Below are 17446 nucleotides of genomic sequence, written 5' to 3' on the forward strand. Positions count from 1 at the left end.
TGTCTTCAAGGCCTGCGTGAGACGGACACTCACCCCTTGCCGACAGTGGTTTTTTTGGTCGCCTGTCTTTGGCGCCCTGGGCACACAGCTGATTGCGGTATTCACCAAGCCATTCCCTGGGGCACGTCAAGCTGGAGCGAGTCGCCAGTTGGCTGACCAACAACAGCAATCTGACGTCACGGGCAGTCATGTGGCAACCTGTCCAGTAGCGTCAGGTTACTGGCACCATCGACGGCCAAGGGACCACAAGATTAGCAGGTCGCTGCCATCGTGACACGGAAGGAATGAAAGTCTTTCGCTGCCGCTGGCCTCCCCACGTTACGTTAACAGGTTGTGACTTGTAGTCTGTGTCTGTAGCTGTTCATGGACGCAAAAAAAAATTAGGAGTCATGAAATTACACTCCTGGAAATGGAAAAAAGAACACATTGACACCGGTGTGTCAGACCCACCATACTTGCTCCGGACACTGCGAGAGGGCTGTACAAGCAATGATCACACGCACGCCACAGCGGACACACCAGGAACCGCGGTGTTGGCCGTCGAATGGCGCTATCTGCGCAGCATTTGTGCACCGCCGCCGTCAGTGTCAGCCAGTTTGCCGTGGCATACGGAGCTCCATCGCAGTCTTTAACACTGGTAGCATGCCGCGACAGCGTGGACGTGAACCGTATGTGCAGTTCACGGACTTTGAGCGAGGGCGTATAGTGGGCATGCGGGAGGCCGGGTGGACGTACCGCCGAATTGCTCAACACGTGGGGCGTGAGGTCTCCACAGTACATCGATGTTGTCGCCAGTGGTCGGCGGAAGGTGCACGTGCCCGTCGACCTGGGACCGGACCGCAGCGACGCACGGATGCACGTCAAGACCGTAGGATCCTACGCAGTGCCGCAGGGGACCGCACCGCCACTTCCCAGCAAATTAGGGACACTGTTGCTCCTGGGGTATCGGCGAGGACCATTCGCAACCGTCTCCATGAAGCTGGGCTACGGTCCCGCACACCGTTAGGCCGTCTTCCGCTCACGCCCCAACATCGTGCAGCCCGCCTCCAGTGGTGTCGCGACAGGCGTGAATGGAGGGACGAATGGAGACGTGTCGTCTTCAGCGATGAGAGTCGCTTCTGCCTTGGTGCCAATGATGGTCGTATGCGTGTTTGGCGCCGTGCAGGTGAGCGCCACAATCAGGACTGCATACGACCGAGGCACACAGGGCCAACACCCGGCATCATGGTGTGGGGAGCGATCTCCTACACTGGCCGTACACCACTGGTGATCGTCGAGGGGACACTGAATAGTGCACGGTACATCCAAACCGTCATCGAACCCATCGTTCTACCATTCCTAGACCGGCAAGGGAACTTGCTGTTCCAACAGGACAGTGCACGTCCGCATGTATCCCGTGCCACCCAACGTGCTCTAGAAGGTGTAAGTCAACTACCCTGGCCAGCAAGATCTCTGGATCTGTCCCCGATTGAGCATGTTTGGGACTGGATGAAGCGTCGTCTCACGCGGTCTGCACGACCAGCACGAACGCTGGTCCAACTGAGGCGCCAGGTGGAAATGGTATGGCAAGCCGTTCCACAGGACTACGTCCAGCATCTCTACGATCGTCTCCATGGGAGAATAGCAGCCTGCATTGCTGCGAAAGGTGGATATACACTGTACTAGTGCCGACATTTTGCATGCTCTGTTGCCTGTGTCTATGTGCCTGTGGTTCTGTCAGTGTGATCATGTGATGTATCTGACCCCAGGAATGTGTCAATAAAGTTTCCCCTTCCTGGGACAATGAATTCACGGTGTTCTTATTTCAATTTCCAGGAGTGTATATAGCGCCCCGTCGATTTTTTCGTAAAATTCATTAGTACAGCTATTGCCAATTTATTTATCGATATCTTCGAATAGTGGGAGCTGCAGACGGCCAGTAAGAGAAAGAGAAATGTAGAAAGAGACGAGACTGCCAGTACAGCAGTGAGAAATTAGCATGGCAGCCCAGTATCAGTGGAGGAAGTGGTTTGATATTAGCGTAATGATGTTATGTTGACAGCCCAGGTGGTACCGCTACGTAGACGATACCTTTGTAGTATAGACTCACAGTGAAGAGGAGCTGGATGTCTTCTCGGAGCATCTCAATGGTATTAATCCATAGATACAATTTACCATGGAAAACGAGAGCAATGGTCAGTTTAATTTTCTGAATTTATCTGTAATCAAGTAGGTGGCCGCGACTCTGGGTGATAAGGTATGCAGAAAGCAGACGCACACTGCAAGGAATCAGACCATCACCACCGACAAAAAAGAGGTGTCATTAAAACCTTGGTAGAAAGAGCAACAAAATCTGAGAGCTGGTGTATCTGCAGGATGAATTAAATCACTTACAGTTAGTCTTCAAGAAAAATGGTTATGCTAGTTATGAGATTGATCGAGCGCTCCGTCAAAGAAGAGAAGTGCGGTTCTGAGCAACAACGGCCGGCATCTGGGGAAGTTTGTCTCCCGTTCATGAATAAAATTACGGAACGCATCAGGGAAGTTCTGGCTAAGTATGGGGTCGAAACGATCTTAAACACACAAAGAATATTAATGAATATTTAAGAAAGGCAAGGAATACTCGGCACCCCCTGACAGTGCAGTTGCAGAAAAGTGTATATTGGAACCACAAAAAGAAGTGTCAACACCCACACAGTCGAACATAGAAAGAACTGTCGTCTGGGACATTCGGAAAAACCGGCCGTAGGAGAACATGCTTTTCGAGATGAGAAAAGCGAAATAAAATTTAGTGAGACGAGCATTGTAGCAGGGACATCGCATTGCCATGCATGCATGTATACAGAAGCAATAGAGATTCATAAACATAACAATAATTTTAATAGAAAGGAAGAAGCTTTGAAGTTAGATAAAATACGGATGTCGACTTTGTACCAACAGAATTAAGTAAAATACGGACATCGACTTTGTGCCAACAGAGGGACACTCGATTATTTATAATCGTGAATGATGACTTCTTCCAGAGATAGTCACACAATCGGCATCTACGCACTCTATACTTGAGGGAGCCCAAAAAATCTTATTAGCAGCAGCTGTTTCACCTCGAAAGATATCTCTCGCAGATGGAGAAGAAACGCCAGGAAGCAGTTGTATACAATGACCATAGCCAGTCAGCCCGAAAGTTTTAACTGCAGTGGAAGACCACTTGTATGACTTATGTTGATGTTTTCGTGTCTCGATTACATAATTTTAAAAGTAGTGTGGAAATTGTACAAAATAAATAAAAATGTAGCGGAAGGGAGAAATTAAAAATTAGTTGCTCCTCTTTTTCCAACTGTAAAAGAAAAACAGCACCTGCATAATTTTCTTGCCAAACGACAGTGTAATGAAAGGGATCTACTTCATACCTCTTCCGTCACTCATATTTCCTAGTTATGACGATGAAAGGTACCACAGATGTTTTCTGTGCTACTTGATAAAACACTTGGAAACGGACTTTGTGTGGTTCAGATGGCTCTGAGCACTATGGGACTTAACTTCTGAGGTCATCAGTCCCCTAGAACTTAGAACTACTTAAACCTAACTAACGTAAGCACATCACACACATCCATGCCCGAGGCAGGATTCGAATCTGCGACCGTAGCGGTCGCGCGGTTCCGGACTGTAGCGCCTAGAACCGCTCGGCCACTCCGGACGGCAGGACTTTGTATGGAGTGGACATGTTTTCTTCACTTTGATAACCAGTAACCAGTCTCCACACTTGACTTTTCCATAAGTGGTATTTGTAATTGTGAATGCACAAGTAAGTTTTTAAACATGTTAGTGGTTGGGCAGAGAATTTTTCTATAGAGTAGAGTTGTCAGCTTCTTAGAACTCCTTCAACGATACATGGAAGACTTTGATTCCGAGTTTTCCCACTCCTTTCATCTGTACAGTCTGCCAGAGGTCCGCCCCCCACACAGCTGAAAAAAACGTGTCTTCACGGCAATGCACATTAGCCAGCGCCTTTTTAAGTCACTCTGAAATTCACCGCGAAGCTGTGAGGTAGCCTTTATTCATCATAATGTACCTAGGTATGATTTCATTCGCGTTAGTCGGACCTGACATTGATTTTATCTTAGGAAATAATTCAGCTGTTTCAGTTATGGCGTCTGATACGATTGTGATTTTAATTGTGGTGTAATTCCGAGGCAGTTTCAGTGAAATGAAAGAACTTGGAATTGCCTTTTCTTCTGACTGAATTCAGCCCGTATCCTCAGCACTTAAGTGTTCTAACAATGATGGTTAAAGTCTGTGACTGTTTAGTTGGATAAACGTCTTCAGCGATCTACCTATGGCTCTCAAGTGTGTTTCTGTTAATTTTACCACAGATGTTTTAATCGTTTCCCGTGAGTTTGTACTTCAGTCTTTGTGTTTCATGATCGGCACACGTGATGAAGGTAACTATCTTGTAGCCTTAGGCAGCACAAATAATTAGGCCAAAGTATTCTATGCAGAACAAACTCTTATTTTCATGGTGAGAATCCAGTTTATATGGAGTTGTTGAGTTTGTTAAATTTTGTGAAAAAGCACTGTAGTTGATCCTCTTTCTCTTTGGTCTGTGTGGTTTCTTTTTATTCGGATAAGGTCTCAAAGTTCTTGGAATTTCTAAGGACGTTTGTTTGTTTGTATGAAAACCTGAATTATTCTACCTTTATGAAGTTATCCTAGATTTCATATCCATTCCCCCACAAGTCATGTATGGCAGCACTCGTAATGATTCTTGGAAGAGTGGGATCGTTACACACGTTAAGGGACCTCTTTTCTTTTAGTATCGATTAAGTAATGTTGCATACTCTTTGTGTCGATACTCCCGTTACTGCGATAAACTCCTATTTTGATCGAAATTGACTTGCAAATATTCAAACCTGTCAAACACATTCCCACGTGCTACGAAAACTCCAGGCAGGCAACATGACATGCTTCTCGAGGGGTGATGTGATGGATTATCAGATATACCCTACCTCGAATAAATCAGATTATATAATGTGTACTTTGTCTCCATGTGTTCATACAGAATCTGTAACATCCGCACTTGCGCAATCGAAATTCATGGGTTAAGTAAAGAATGTATGCTACCAGTAAAGGACGACATTGCATCCACAGCTGATGAGTGTGGTATGCAAGAAATCAGTGAACTGCCAGTTTTCACGTCAATTTCCAAAGTAAATGTAAAGTCCATGGTTGCATGGCGAAAAGTGTTTCTATTCAGGTAGTGGCAAATTAGACACTTAAAGCTGATAGAAGACATAACTGAATAATGGAACTGAAGGTTTTTACTTGGCAATGCCTATCCAGATTAACAGAAATCAAAAGCAGCTGGGCATTTTTAGTGTACTATATTCCAGACTCTATCTTTGCTTACTGTAGCGCTAACAGGCTGATTGTGATGTGTGTTATGTAAACATGACAAAAGCCTAGCCTGAGACCACTGGAGACAGCACCTTGGTTTACCCTCAGCTTCTATATGTCGTATTAATTCTCATTAATCCACCTTATGATGACTGAAAACTCTTGAAGATTTGATTGTTAGATATGGCTGACAGTGGCTGTAACACTGAAATCAATAGTAGCTAGACGAATGGAGTGACTTGAGTTTGAGGAGATGAGTGTTTTTGGTCGGGCAGCCACGGCTGCGGCACGCGACGCTTAATGGTGCCAGTTCTGAGAAGAGCAGTCTGGCAGGCGGTTTTGCACGGCTGAAGCCAGCGCTGAGGACGGATCTGAGCCACATGGGCTCACTGGCCCCACCGAGTGGAGGGCTAGGAGCGCGGCGCCTCGGCGTATTGTCCCTGTAGCTGGAGGAAAGCACAGTTATCACAATTTCTTTCGTAGGGTTGCATAGGAACGTGGTAACGGCAGTTGTTCCTAGAAGAGGTGAAGCACAGTCCTAACTTTCAGGAGGAGATCTCCCTTTCTGCTTCTGCGTAGACTGGTAATCAGCTTAACCAGCGAAAACAAAGCGCGGAACCGTTGCTGGTGGATGGACACTGGGTGGCTCAGAATCCCGTGGCGCTTTTCCAGGTCAAGACAACGTGGTTTCCTGTGCATGACAAATAAAGGTTTGTTGACTGGGACCGCTACGGTAGCAGGTTCGAATCCTGTCTCGGGCATGGATGTGTGTGTTGTCCTTAGGTTGGTTAGGTTTAAGTAGTTCTAAGTTCTAGGGGACTGATGACCTCAGAAGTTAAGTCCCATAGTGCTCAGAGCCATTTGAACCATTTTTTGTTGACTGGATTGCGGTCTGTGACGTCAGAAATCGTCACAGCAAGTACCTGTCGATGTAATGGTATTTGAGGAACAGTTTCCTTCTGTCTTACGGAGGGAGATGTACGGTACGCAAAGTGAGGTGCAATTGGTGCAGAAGTGTATTCCGTGTTCTTGGTTGGCGGTTTTGGTTTTCTTGGCGAAAACTCCATGCAGTGTTTTTCGCGGCTTGGCATATAGTATGAGGAACTTTGAATTCGGAAGCGAATCACGGAGGATACGGAGGGGATTCAGTCGCGTCCCACGGAAGAGATTTGGACGTGGAGTCTAGGCGCGAAAGTGCACCTAAACGAGAGGAGGTGACGGAGGTCCAGCGTCCAACTCGACCCACAGACCCACTGGGCGCTCTAGCTCGAGTTTTCTACACGTTTATCGTGAGCGTTTCGCAGCCCCGACACTAGCAATCTTTAGAGTGAATACTCTTACTTCAGAGCATGCCCACGGCAGCAGCAGTCGTTGTCCGATGCAAACGCATTGCAGTAGTTTTTTTCCGGATTCAGTTCACAATCACTGTCATTCGTATTAATCAAAGTCAGATCGCATGATCTATTTAAAGTCGCAATTAAAGACACCCTTAGTTCAACTATGCCAACTGGAAATCAGGTCACTTTAGGAATACGGGATATAGTCAATGTAATATGTTGACCCATATTCCGGTTAACTCTTGGTTTTATGAATAAATCTGTTGTGGTACTTAATTCTATCATTCAAGTTGATCCTGTCCTCACCTTCCATTATTTTACTTACGTACGTGGAGATAACAGGAGGAGCCTTCTAGTTTCACTTCACAGGGCCAAATTTTATGATCACTTGCGTTGAAATCCGTTGCGTTTAGTGTCCATAGCAGTGTCACTGAAGTGGTGGCTCTGTGTCTTAGAATTATTGAGGAACACAGGTGCATTAGAGGCGCCCACATCCTTGCCCACAAGAGAGACACATCGTACTCTGAAACGCATAACATAAATAAAAATAACATTAAACTTGTAGTTTCAGTTGATATCTATAGCAGTCACTGTAAAGCTTAACCTAAAATACAAGCATTTAACATTGCGCTGAACACTGAACGCCTTGGACTGCTTGCTCTGTAGAAACTTCAGATCCTCTGCGAAGTGCACACACGGCAACACATTCTACATCTGCATCTGTATCAACATCTATACTCCGGAATGCATCCTTTAGTGTGTGTCAGAATGTACCTCAGATACCAATATAGACCCCCTCCCCCTCACTTTGTTCCATACATGAATAGTGTGCGGAAGAGGTGGCTGATGTTGTACCTTTATATGAGCTCCAATTTCCTGTTTCATTGTGATCATACCGCGAGATATGCCGGGTGATCAAAATGTCAGTATAAATTTTAAAACTTAATAAACCACGGAATAATGTAGATAGAGAGGTAAAAATTGACACACATGCTTGGAATGACATGGGGTTTTATTAGAACAAAAAAAAACAAAGTTCACAAAATGTCCGACAGATGCCGCTGGACAGCAAAACGTCAGTGACTGCGCATGACAATCGTGTATAAAAGGAGCTGTAATGAGAGAGAGAATTAGATGCGCCAGCAGTCGCAGCATGTTGACGTTACCTGAAAAGGCGCTTTTAGTGAAGCTGTATTATCAGAATGGGGAATGTGCTAGTTCAGCGGTACTATCCTATCGCCATAGGAAGGGGATTCCAACGGGTAAAGGTCCGTTGACAAATGCAGCTGTGGCGAGAATGATTTCGAAGTTCGAAGCCACGGGTTGTTTGCAGGATAGACCCTGTAGTGGCCGACCGAGCACAAGGCGTAATGCTGCTGAGACAGTTCGGGAACAAATGGAGACTGTAGCGGGTTCGTCTATGTACGGGGAAGTCAGCGCTCGTACAGTCGCACGTCGAACCGGCATTCCATACACTACTGTTTTGTTGGCACTGAGGCGTACCCTCCGATGCTATCCGTACAAAATCTATCGCCATCATGACTGTTACCTGGCGATTTAGTGAAGCGGAGGGCATTTGCGGTGTGGGCGTTTCAAAAGATGGCGAAAGATGACGATTGGCTGAGTAACGTGTTGCGGACCGTCGAAGCTCATTCCACGCTCCGAGGGTCTGTCGACGCCCACAACTGCAGAATATGGGGTACCGAAAATTATAGAACTGTCGTGCAAACTCCATTGTACGACGAGAAAGTCACGGTATGGGTTGGATTTACCACATCTACCGTTATCGGGCCTTTTTTCTTCGAGGAAATGCGTGATTCTGATTTTGTAACTGCTACCATGACGGGTGAGAGGTACGCCGATATGTTACAGAATCGCATCATCCCCAGCCTGGCTGATAAACACCTGCTGGAACGTACAATGTTTATGCAGGATGGCGCTCCACCCGATATTGCTAGACGCGTGAAAGACCTCTTGCGCGCGTCGTTTGGTGATGAACGTGTTCTCAGCCGCCACTTTCGTCATGCTTGGCCTCCCAGGTCCCCAGACCTCAGTCCGTGCGATTATTAGCTTTGGGGTTACCTGAAGTCGCAAGTGTATCGTGATCTCTAGGGATGCTGAAAGACAACATCCGACGCCAATGCCTCACCATAACTACGGACATGCTTTACAATGCTGTTCACAACATTATTCCTCGACTACAGCTATTGTTGAGGAATGATGGTGAACGTATTGAACATTTCCTGTAAAGAACATCGTCTTTGCTTTGTCTTACTTTGTTATGCTAATTATTGCTGTTCTGATCAGATGAAGCGCCATCTGTCGGAAATTTTTTGAGCTTTTGTATTTTTTTTTTGGTTCTTATAAAACCATGTGTCATTCCATGCATGTTTGCAAATTTGTACCTCTCTATCTACATTATCCCGTGATGTATTCAGTTTTCAAATTTATACCGACTTTTTGATCACCCGATATATTGGAGGAAGAAATATGTTTAGTGTATTCATCTCTTGGTCTCCCTCAACGATTTTTACCCTCCACGCTGCCCTCCAATGCTAAATTTGTGATCCCTTGATGCCTCAGAACATGTCCTACCAACCGGTCCCTTCTTCTCGTCAAGTTGTGCCACAAACTCCTCTTCTCCCCAATTTTATTCAATACCTCCTCATTAGTTATGTGATCAACCCTTCTAATCTTCAGCATTCTTCTGTAGCACCACATTTAGAAAGCTTCTATTCTCTTCCTGTCCAAACTATTTATCGTCCATGTTTCACTTCCATACATGGCTACACTCCATACAAATACTTTCAGAAACGACTTCCTGACACTTAAATCTATACTCGATGTTAACAAATTTCTCTTCTTCAGAAACGCTTTCCTTGCCATTGCCAGTCTACATTTTATATCTTCTCTACTTCGACCATCATCAGTTATTTTGCTCCCCAAATAGCAAAACTCCTTTACTACTTTAAGTGTCTCATTTGCTAATCTAATTCCCTCAGCATCACCCGACTTAATTCGACTACATTCCATTATCCTCGTTTTGCTTTTGTTGCTGTTCACCTTATATCCTCCTTTCAAGACACTGTCCATTCCATTCAACTGCTCTTCCAAGTCCTTTGCTGTCTCTGACAGAAGTACAATGTCATCGGCGAACCTCAAAGTTTTTATTTCTTCTCCATGGATTTTAATGCCTACTCCGAATTTTTCTTTTGTTTCCCTTACTGGTTGCTCAATATACAGATTGAATAACATTGGGGAGAGGCTACAACCTTGTCTCACTCGCTTCCCAACCACTGCTTCCCTCTCATGCCCCTCGACTCTTATAACTGCCATCTGGTTTCTGTACAAATTGAAAATATCCTTTCGCTCCCTGTATTTTACCCCTGCCACCTTTAGAATTTGAAAAAGAGTATTCCAGTCAACATTGTCAAAAGCTTTCTCTAAGTCTAGAAATGCTAGAAACGTAGGTTTGCCTTTCCTTAATCTTTCCTATTACTTTATTAATTCCACCTGGTAAGTGTCTACTTTACGAGACACATTTGAGAATATACCGAACGAGACGTTTTTAAACAACCACTTTCGTGTGTTACTCGCATTGCTTTCGGATCCAACGTATTCGAAAGCATCCGCGAAGCGTGATAGATTCCGAACACGTTAGAGCAATGGTCATTTTTCATACATTCAGAAAAGATCAACACGACAACAGAGCCAATCGGTCAACAAAATGGTTCAAATGGCTCTGATCACTATGGGACTTAACATCTGAGGTAATCAGTCCCCTAGAACTTAGAACTACTTAAACCTAACCAACCTAAGAACATCACACACATCCATGCCGGAGGCAGGATTCGAACCTGCGAACGTTGCGGTCGCGCGGTTCCAAACTGAAGCGCCTAGATCCGCCCGGCCACCACGGCCGGCTCGGTCAACAGAGTCGGGTTTATAAAACAATAGAGACAGAATGAAATGTCTCTATCGCAGGAAGCATTCTACAGCCTATTACAGCAATACCAACGAAAACTGTATAGTAGCCTTCCGTCCACATCTTATGTACCGTACCTGAGGTGGGACATGTCACCAGAGCATTGAAGCAAATTGCTTTTTCAAGCAACAAGCGCGACTACCACTGCAATGCGACTAGTAGCCTACTAGTGTTGCAGTACAGGAAGCGGTGAGCGGCAGGCGACGACGTCCCCCACAGTAGATGACATTTTCGCATGTAAATAAAGGTTTGCCGTCACGGTGGACGCCGGCGCCATGGCTGCGCTACATACTGACGCAGCCTTGGGTGGCAAACACAGCGACTTTCTCTTTCAGCTGGCATTTCGGTCACCGTCGCAACAGGCCGAAATTAGCTTCGCACTGGCCACTGGCTTCAGTTTCATTATGTAATATTTTAATCATAACGGTCACCTGACTACGGTCAGTTGGTAAAAGTCCCTGCTCTCACGACAGAATGGAGAAGAGGCATGATAAGCGAAGGCGAAATAGAGAAATTCTTTGCAGCAAGCAGAATATGATTGCAGAATTAATAATTTTTATTTTTTTCGTCGTAATCTGACAAAGAAACAAATGATTTAGTTTCAGCGAGCAAAGCACATGTTACTATCAATTAGTAGAGAAATTACTACACATACAAAGAGGTAATAGTACAGTTCACAGTTCGTCCTTCTTTTCCAAATATTGCGTCATATTAATGATCGCCTAAAATTGGAAAATATGGAAACTATTCGTATTTATTTCCGCTTGAGATCCTATGAGACGTATTATTAAAATAAATACGATAATTGGAAAGTAATTAATGGACAAAAAACACCAAATTTCATTGTCAATAAAATTCTTCTGTGTTTGAGGGCGCATTGTCATCTGTAAAATTCCAACGTTTCGGCGACTGTTGTAAGGCGCCTTCCTCAGGGTGTATTGCTAACTGCTGAATGAGCACTAGTTTGGGTACTTATATATTATGGAGGAGTGCTGTCTTTGGATTTGAGGGTGAGGAGGAAGCGTATTAGGAGTTCATTTTATTGGTCTTTGCATTAAGTGTTGTCATTGGCTGAAATGGGCGTTTTCCATTGGAGTTTCCTTGGCTGCTTGCCATTGATGGAAATCGGCGAATAGGAGACTGAGCAGCGACTAGAGAGTAGCGTTGTTTACTAACTGCCTAGTATCGACTAGGGCGCGTCAGTGCTCTGTCTACCCTCCCCCGCTGTGGCCTACCGCGCGCCTGTTGCTTTTCGAGAGCTCTCCTTCCACAAAGCTGTCACTGCTGGCAGCCAAAACGCTGGATGTCGGTACCCGTCTTCTCTATTCATATTGTCGGGTCGCTTGGCTATTTCTATAGCCTCTCTAATCTTCCTCCTCAAACTAAACGGCTGCTTCGCCAGTACGCGCGATTCTCGAAATTGGATCTTCATCCTGCACTGTTCCTGATGTTCTGCCACCGCTGACTTATTGTATTGTTTGAGGCGGATATATCTCCAGTGCTCCGTTAACCTTGTGCTTATTGGACACCCAGTCTCACCTATTCTCCAGTCCACATTCGCACGCGTTTTCATAAACTCCGGCGGCATGAAACTTGTCAATTGAATCTTTCGTCGAGCCCAGAATGATTTTTTATTTTGTTGTTGCTGCGAGAAATCGGCTTAATGCCTGCCCGACGGAGAATTTTGCCCTGACGTTCAGTAACCTCTTGTACATATGGTAGTACGACAGTGTTCTGTACTTCGTTTCCACCAATGGCAAGCAGTAAAGGAAACTCCAATGGAAAACGCCCATTTCCGCCAATGACAACACGTAATGCAAAGACCAATAAAATGAACTCCTAATACGCTTCCTCCTCACCCTCAAATCCAATGACAGCACTCCTCCATAATATATAAGTATCCAAACTAGTGCTCATTCAGCAGTTAGCGATGAACACCCTGAAGTCGTTTCTTCAATCTCCTGAGAGTGACTCACTTCCGGGTTGATCGTTGCACGATGTGGGAGGTCATCAAACGGAATAACCCCTTCAGGGTCCCGTAAGACAGTCGCCTTGACTTAACTGACTGAGGAAGCAGCTTTGAACACTTTCTTCGGAGGAGAGCTGGTCTGGTGCCACACCGTGGATTGCCGTTTTGTTTCCGGTTCGAAGTGATGAACCCATGTTGTATCGCCTGGGACGATATTCGATAAAAAAAAAATTGTCACAATCATCATCGTAAGGCGCAAGCAATTCCGCACTGCCGGTCCTTCGTCGCTCTTTATGGTTTTCTATTACGCGGCGAGAAACCCAGTGAGTACACACCTCCTATGTACCATAAGTGGTGGACAAGTGTGTCACAGAAGTACACTTGTGCAACGATATGTTTTCAGAATGAAATATTCACTCTGCAGCGCAGAAGCGTTGATATGAAACTTCCTGACAGATGTATGTGCCTGATCGAGGCTCAAATTCTGTACTTTTGCCTTTCACAGGCAATTGCTCTACCAACTGAGCTACCCAACCACGATACACGACCCGTCTTGCACACTTACTTCCGCCAATACCTCGTCTCCTGCCTACCAAACTTCATAGAAGCTCTCCTGCGAAATTTGCAAGACAAGCGCTCCTGGAAGAAGGGATAATGAGGAGGCATGGTTTAGCCATAGCCTGCTCGAATGTTTCATATCAGCGCACACTCTGCTCCAGAGTGAAAATTTCATTCTGTAAATAATCACCGGGCTGTGGCTAAGCCATGTCGCCGCAGTATCCTTTCTCTTACAAGTTTCTCATGAGAGCTTATATGAAGTTTGGAAGGTAGGAGACGAGGTATTGGTGGGTGTAAAACTGCCAGGGCACATCGTGAGCCGTTCTTTGGAAGCTCAGTTTGCAGAGCAGTTGCCCGCGAAAAGCAAAAGTTTCGAGTTCGAGTCTCGGTCCGTCACATGGATTTAATCTGCCAAGAACCTTCAACAAGACGTCTGGCTATAATTCGTAGATCACATCAAATGAGCGTGTCCGCACGTTCCAACACTGCAGGAGTCACAGATCTGTGCGGAAAGCTGACACGCTGGAGATCTTATATGTTTCCGCCACCTTATTGCGATGAAGACGCGTCGTCCAACGACTCATTTGTTTTTTGTCAGGCCTCTGTAGACATTCTGCTGGCACCTATGGTTATCAACGATGTTCTAGATTTCCTGCAAAAGAAATTCAATGACAGCTGTCTACATGGAACGCAACTTCCTACAAGCGCCATTTTGAAGGATAAGTGTAGCGCCGCCCGCTATTGGACTTTCATGAAACTATACAGGCTAAGGCGGGAATATTCCACAATGTCCCACAATAAATTCTCCATTACTTCGACCGAAATGGAAGAGAAAAAATTTGTTGCATTACTTATTGGAAGCCCTTCGCATACGGAAAGATGCCTTATAGGAGAATGAATTGACAGGTGAAATGTAGCAATTACGAGATGAGTTGTCTTTTAGTTAGACACTAAGAGGATGGTTTTGAGGCCTTCGTATAAGGTGGCACAGGTGGAGTAGGCTATACTTAACAGGACAGGTGAACGCCAGGTGTATTTTGATGGTCTAGGAGAGAACTTTGTTTAAAATTGCTCTGATAAAAGGATCTGTAGAGTTTGAAGAGCTCTAATGTTCTCAGAGTACTTTAGTTACTAGACAGTAAGAGCAGCGCTATCAGAATGTACACTAAACATGTTGCTGTCTACAGGAAAGTATCGTCATTGGATGATCGTTCAAAAAAAAAAAAATGGCTCTGAGCACTATGGGACTCAACATCTTAGGTCATAAGTCCCCTAGAACTTAGAACTAATTAAACCTAACTAACCTAAGGACATCACACACATCCATGCCCGAGGCAGGATTCGAACCTGCGACCGTAGCAGCCCCGCGGTTCCGGACTGCAGCGCCAGAACCGCACGGCCACCGCGGCCGGCTTGCATGATCGTAAGCAAGTGTAGAAACACTTGGACTAAACTTCCGCTTGGTGTAATGAATGTAGGTGCTCTAAATATGTGAATGGAAGAAAGATAATACAGACAGTAAGAGAAATAAACCAAAAGTATCCGACTGGTGTTGGAAATCTTGAGCACTACAATTCTTATGCGAAGACATCGGCTGTAAACAACAGTAAGGAACAAATTGGTTATCTTGAGAAACTGCACAGTAGAGTCACAATAAAATCCCGTAAATAAAATATTTCAAATACATTCCGTGTGATTTTTTTATTAAGATATGTCATTGTTTCTTAGTATTTCAAGAGTAGCGACATATTTTTAAAATCGTAAATTCTATCAAAATTTTTATTCTTAAAGGTATGCCAATGCATACTTAACATTGTTTCCTTGCAAAAGAACTGCACTTACAATGAGTTACCATGACTTACCACTGTTTACTTGCTAAGCGAGTTAATGATACGTTACTGGCGGGGGACGGGGGGTGGGACTCCCAAAATTCCGAACTGTTTTAGTTTATGATACTAATATTTGCGTTACCAATTTTGGAAATAATGAATTACAACAAAACTTAAAAATTAATATATTATCCAGCACAAGAGGAAATTAACTTATTGACGCCTCACTGCACCGGGTAAACTAAGTCAACGATGGCCCTTAACATTTCTGGCATCAACCTGTCACGTAAGTTCACGGAAACAATAGTAATGGACGCAATATTGTTCACTTGCTTAAAGTATTATTCACATTGACCTGATTAGCAACAACTTTTGTAGCTCATTTTTTCTCAGGAACGCTTTCAGGATCTTTATCTGAGTCGTAGCTATCCACATAATTGTATTTGTACAAATTGTCCCTGAAAATCATTTTAGTGTCACCAAAACCGCACACAGAAAAAAATTACACAAATTCATTCCTGAGAGGGGATAGAGCTGGACGCGAACCCGTGACAAAAAAAAAAAAGTTTCAAAATGGCTCTGAGCACTATGGGACTTAACTGCTGAGGTCATCAGTCCCCTAGAACTTAGAACTACTTAAACCTAACTAACCTAAGGACATCACACACATCCATGCCCGAGGCAGAATTCGAACCTGCGACCGTAGCGGTCGCGCGGTTCGAGACTGTAGCGCCTAGAACCGCACGGCCACCGCGGCCGGCTTGCATGATCGTAAGCAAGTGTAGAAACACTTGGACTAAACTTCCGCTTGGTGTAATGAATGTAGGTGCTCTAAATATGTGAATGGAAGAAAGATAATACAGACAGTAAGAGAAATAAACCAAAAGTATCCGACTGGTGTTGGAAATCTTGAGCACTACAATTCTTATGCGAAGACATCGGCTGTAAACAACAGTAAGGAACAAATTGGTTATCTTGAGAAACTGCACAGTAGAGTCACAATAAAATCCCGTAAATAAAATATTTCAAATACATTCCGTGTGATTTTTTTATTAAGATATGTCATTGTTTCTTAGTATTTCAAGAGTAGCGACATATTTTTAAAATCGTAAATTCTATCAAAATTTTTATTCTTAAAGGTATGCCAATGCATACTTAACATTGTTTCCTTGCAAAAGAACTGCACTTACAATGAGTTACCATGACTTACCACTGTTTACTTGCTAAGCGAGTTAATGATACGTTACTGGCGGGGGACGGGGGGTGGGACTCCCAAAATTCCGAACTGTTTTAGTTTATGATACTAATATTTGCGTTACCAATTTTGGAAATAATGAATTACAACAAAACTTAAAAATTAATATATTATCCAGCACAAGAGGAAATTAACTTATTGACGCCTCACTGCACCGGGTAAACTAAGTCAACGATGGCCCTTAACATTTCTGGCATCAACCTGTCACGTAAGTTCACGGAAACAATAGTAATGGACGCAATATTGTTCACTTGCTTAAAGTATTATTCACATTGACCTGATTAGCAACAACTTTTGTAGCTCATTTTTTCTCAGGAACGCTTTCAGGATCTTTATCTGAGTCATAGCTATCCACATAATTGTATTTGTACAAATTGTCCCTGAAAATCATTTTGGTGTCACCGAAACCGCACACAGAAAAAAATTACACAAATTCACTCCTGAGAGGGGATAGAGCTGGACGCGAACCCGTGACAAAAAAAAAAAAAGTTTCAAAATGGCTCTGAGCACTATGGGACTTTACTGCTGAGGTCATCAGTCCCCTAGAACTTAGAACTACTCAAACCTAACTAACCTAAGGACATCACACACATCCATGCCCGAGGCAGAATTCGAACCTGCGACCGTAGCGGTCGCGCGGTTCGAGACTGTAGCGCCTAGAACCGCTGGGCCACTCCGGCCGGCGAGCCCTTGACACATTACATCGTTATTCCTTCGACACCGCTACACTGAACTTCTTTAACAAACGACCTTCAGTTGCTTGCTACGATCTTCTGAAGGGTTTAATCGCTGATATGTTATTAACTAAATTCAATCATAAGAAATCCTCCCGAGAACGACGGGTTTTCGGCGAATCGTCAATGAGCCGTTGTTTTAATACGGCGTACTTTCATAACGCAAAAGTTATACCCGCATGAAATTAAGTAATGCTGAAATTCTTTAACCACAAATATGACGTTTGCGACGTTTTATTACAACAAATCGTACGAATAACGGTGTGTCTGTCAGAGGTCCTCAGTGTGCTGGTGGTTAGAAGCAGCATATATTTATAGGATTAAGTTATAAAATAAAACCCATGGGCTTAAAAACGACAAATACAATATGGTGTCCCGTAAGTTCTGCTTGTGACGGAGAGAGCGTTTC

Source organism: Schistocerca americana, chromosome 3 (genome assembly GCF_021461395.2).
Source record: "Schistocerca americana isolate TAMUIC-IGC-003095 chromosome 3, iqSchAmer2.1, whole genome shotgun sequence".
Lineage (NCBI taxonomy): Eukaryota > Metazoa > Arthropoda > Insecta > Orthoptera > Acrididae > Schistocerca > Schistocerca americana.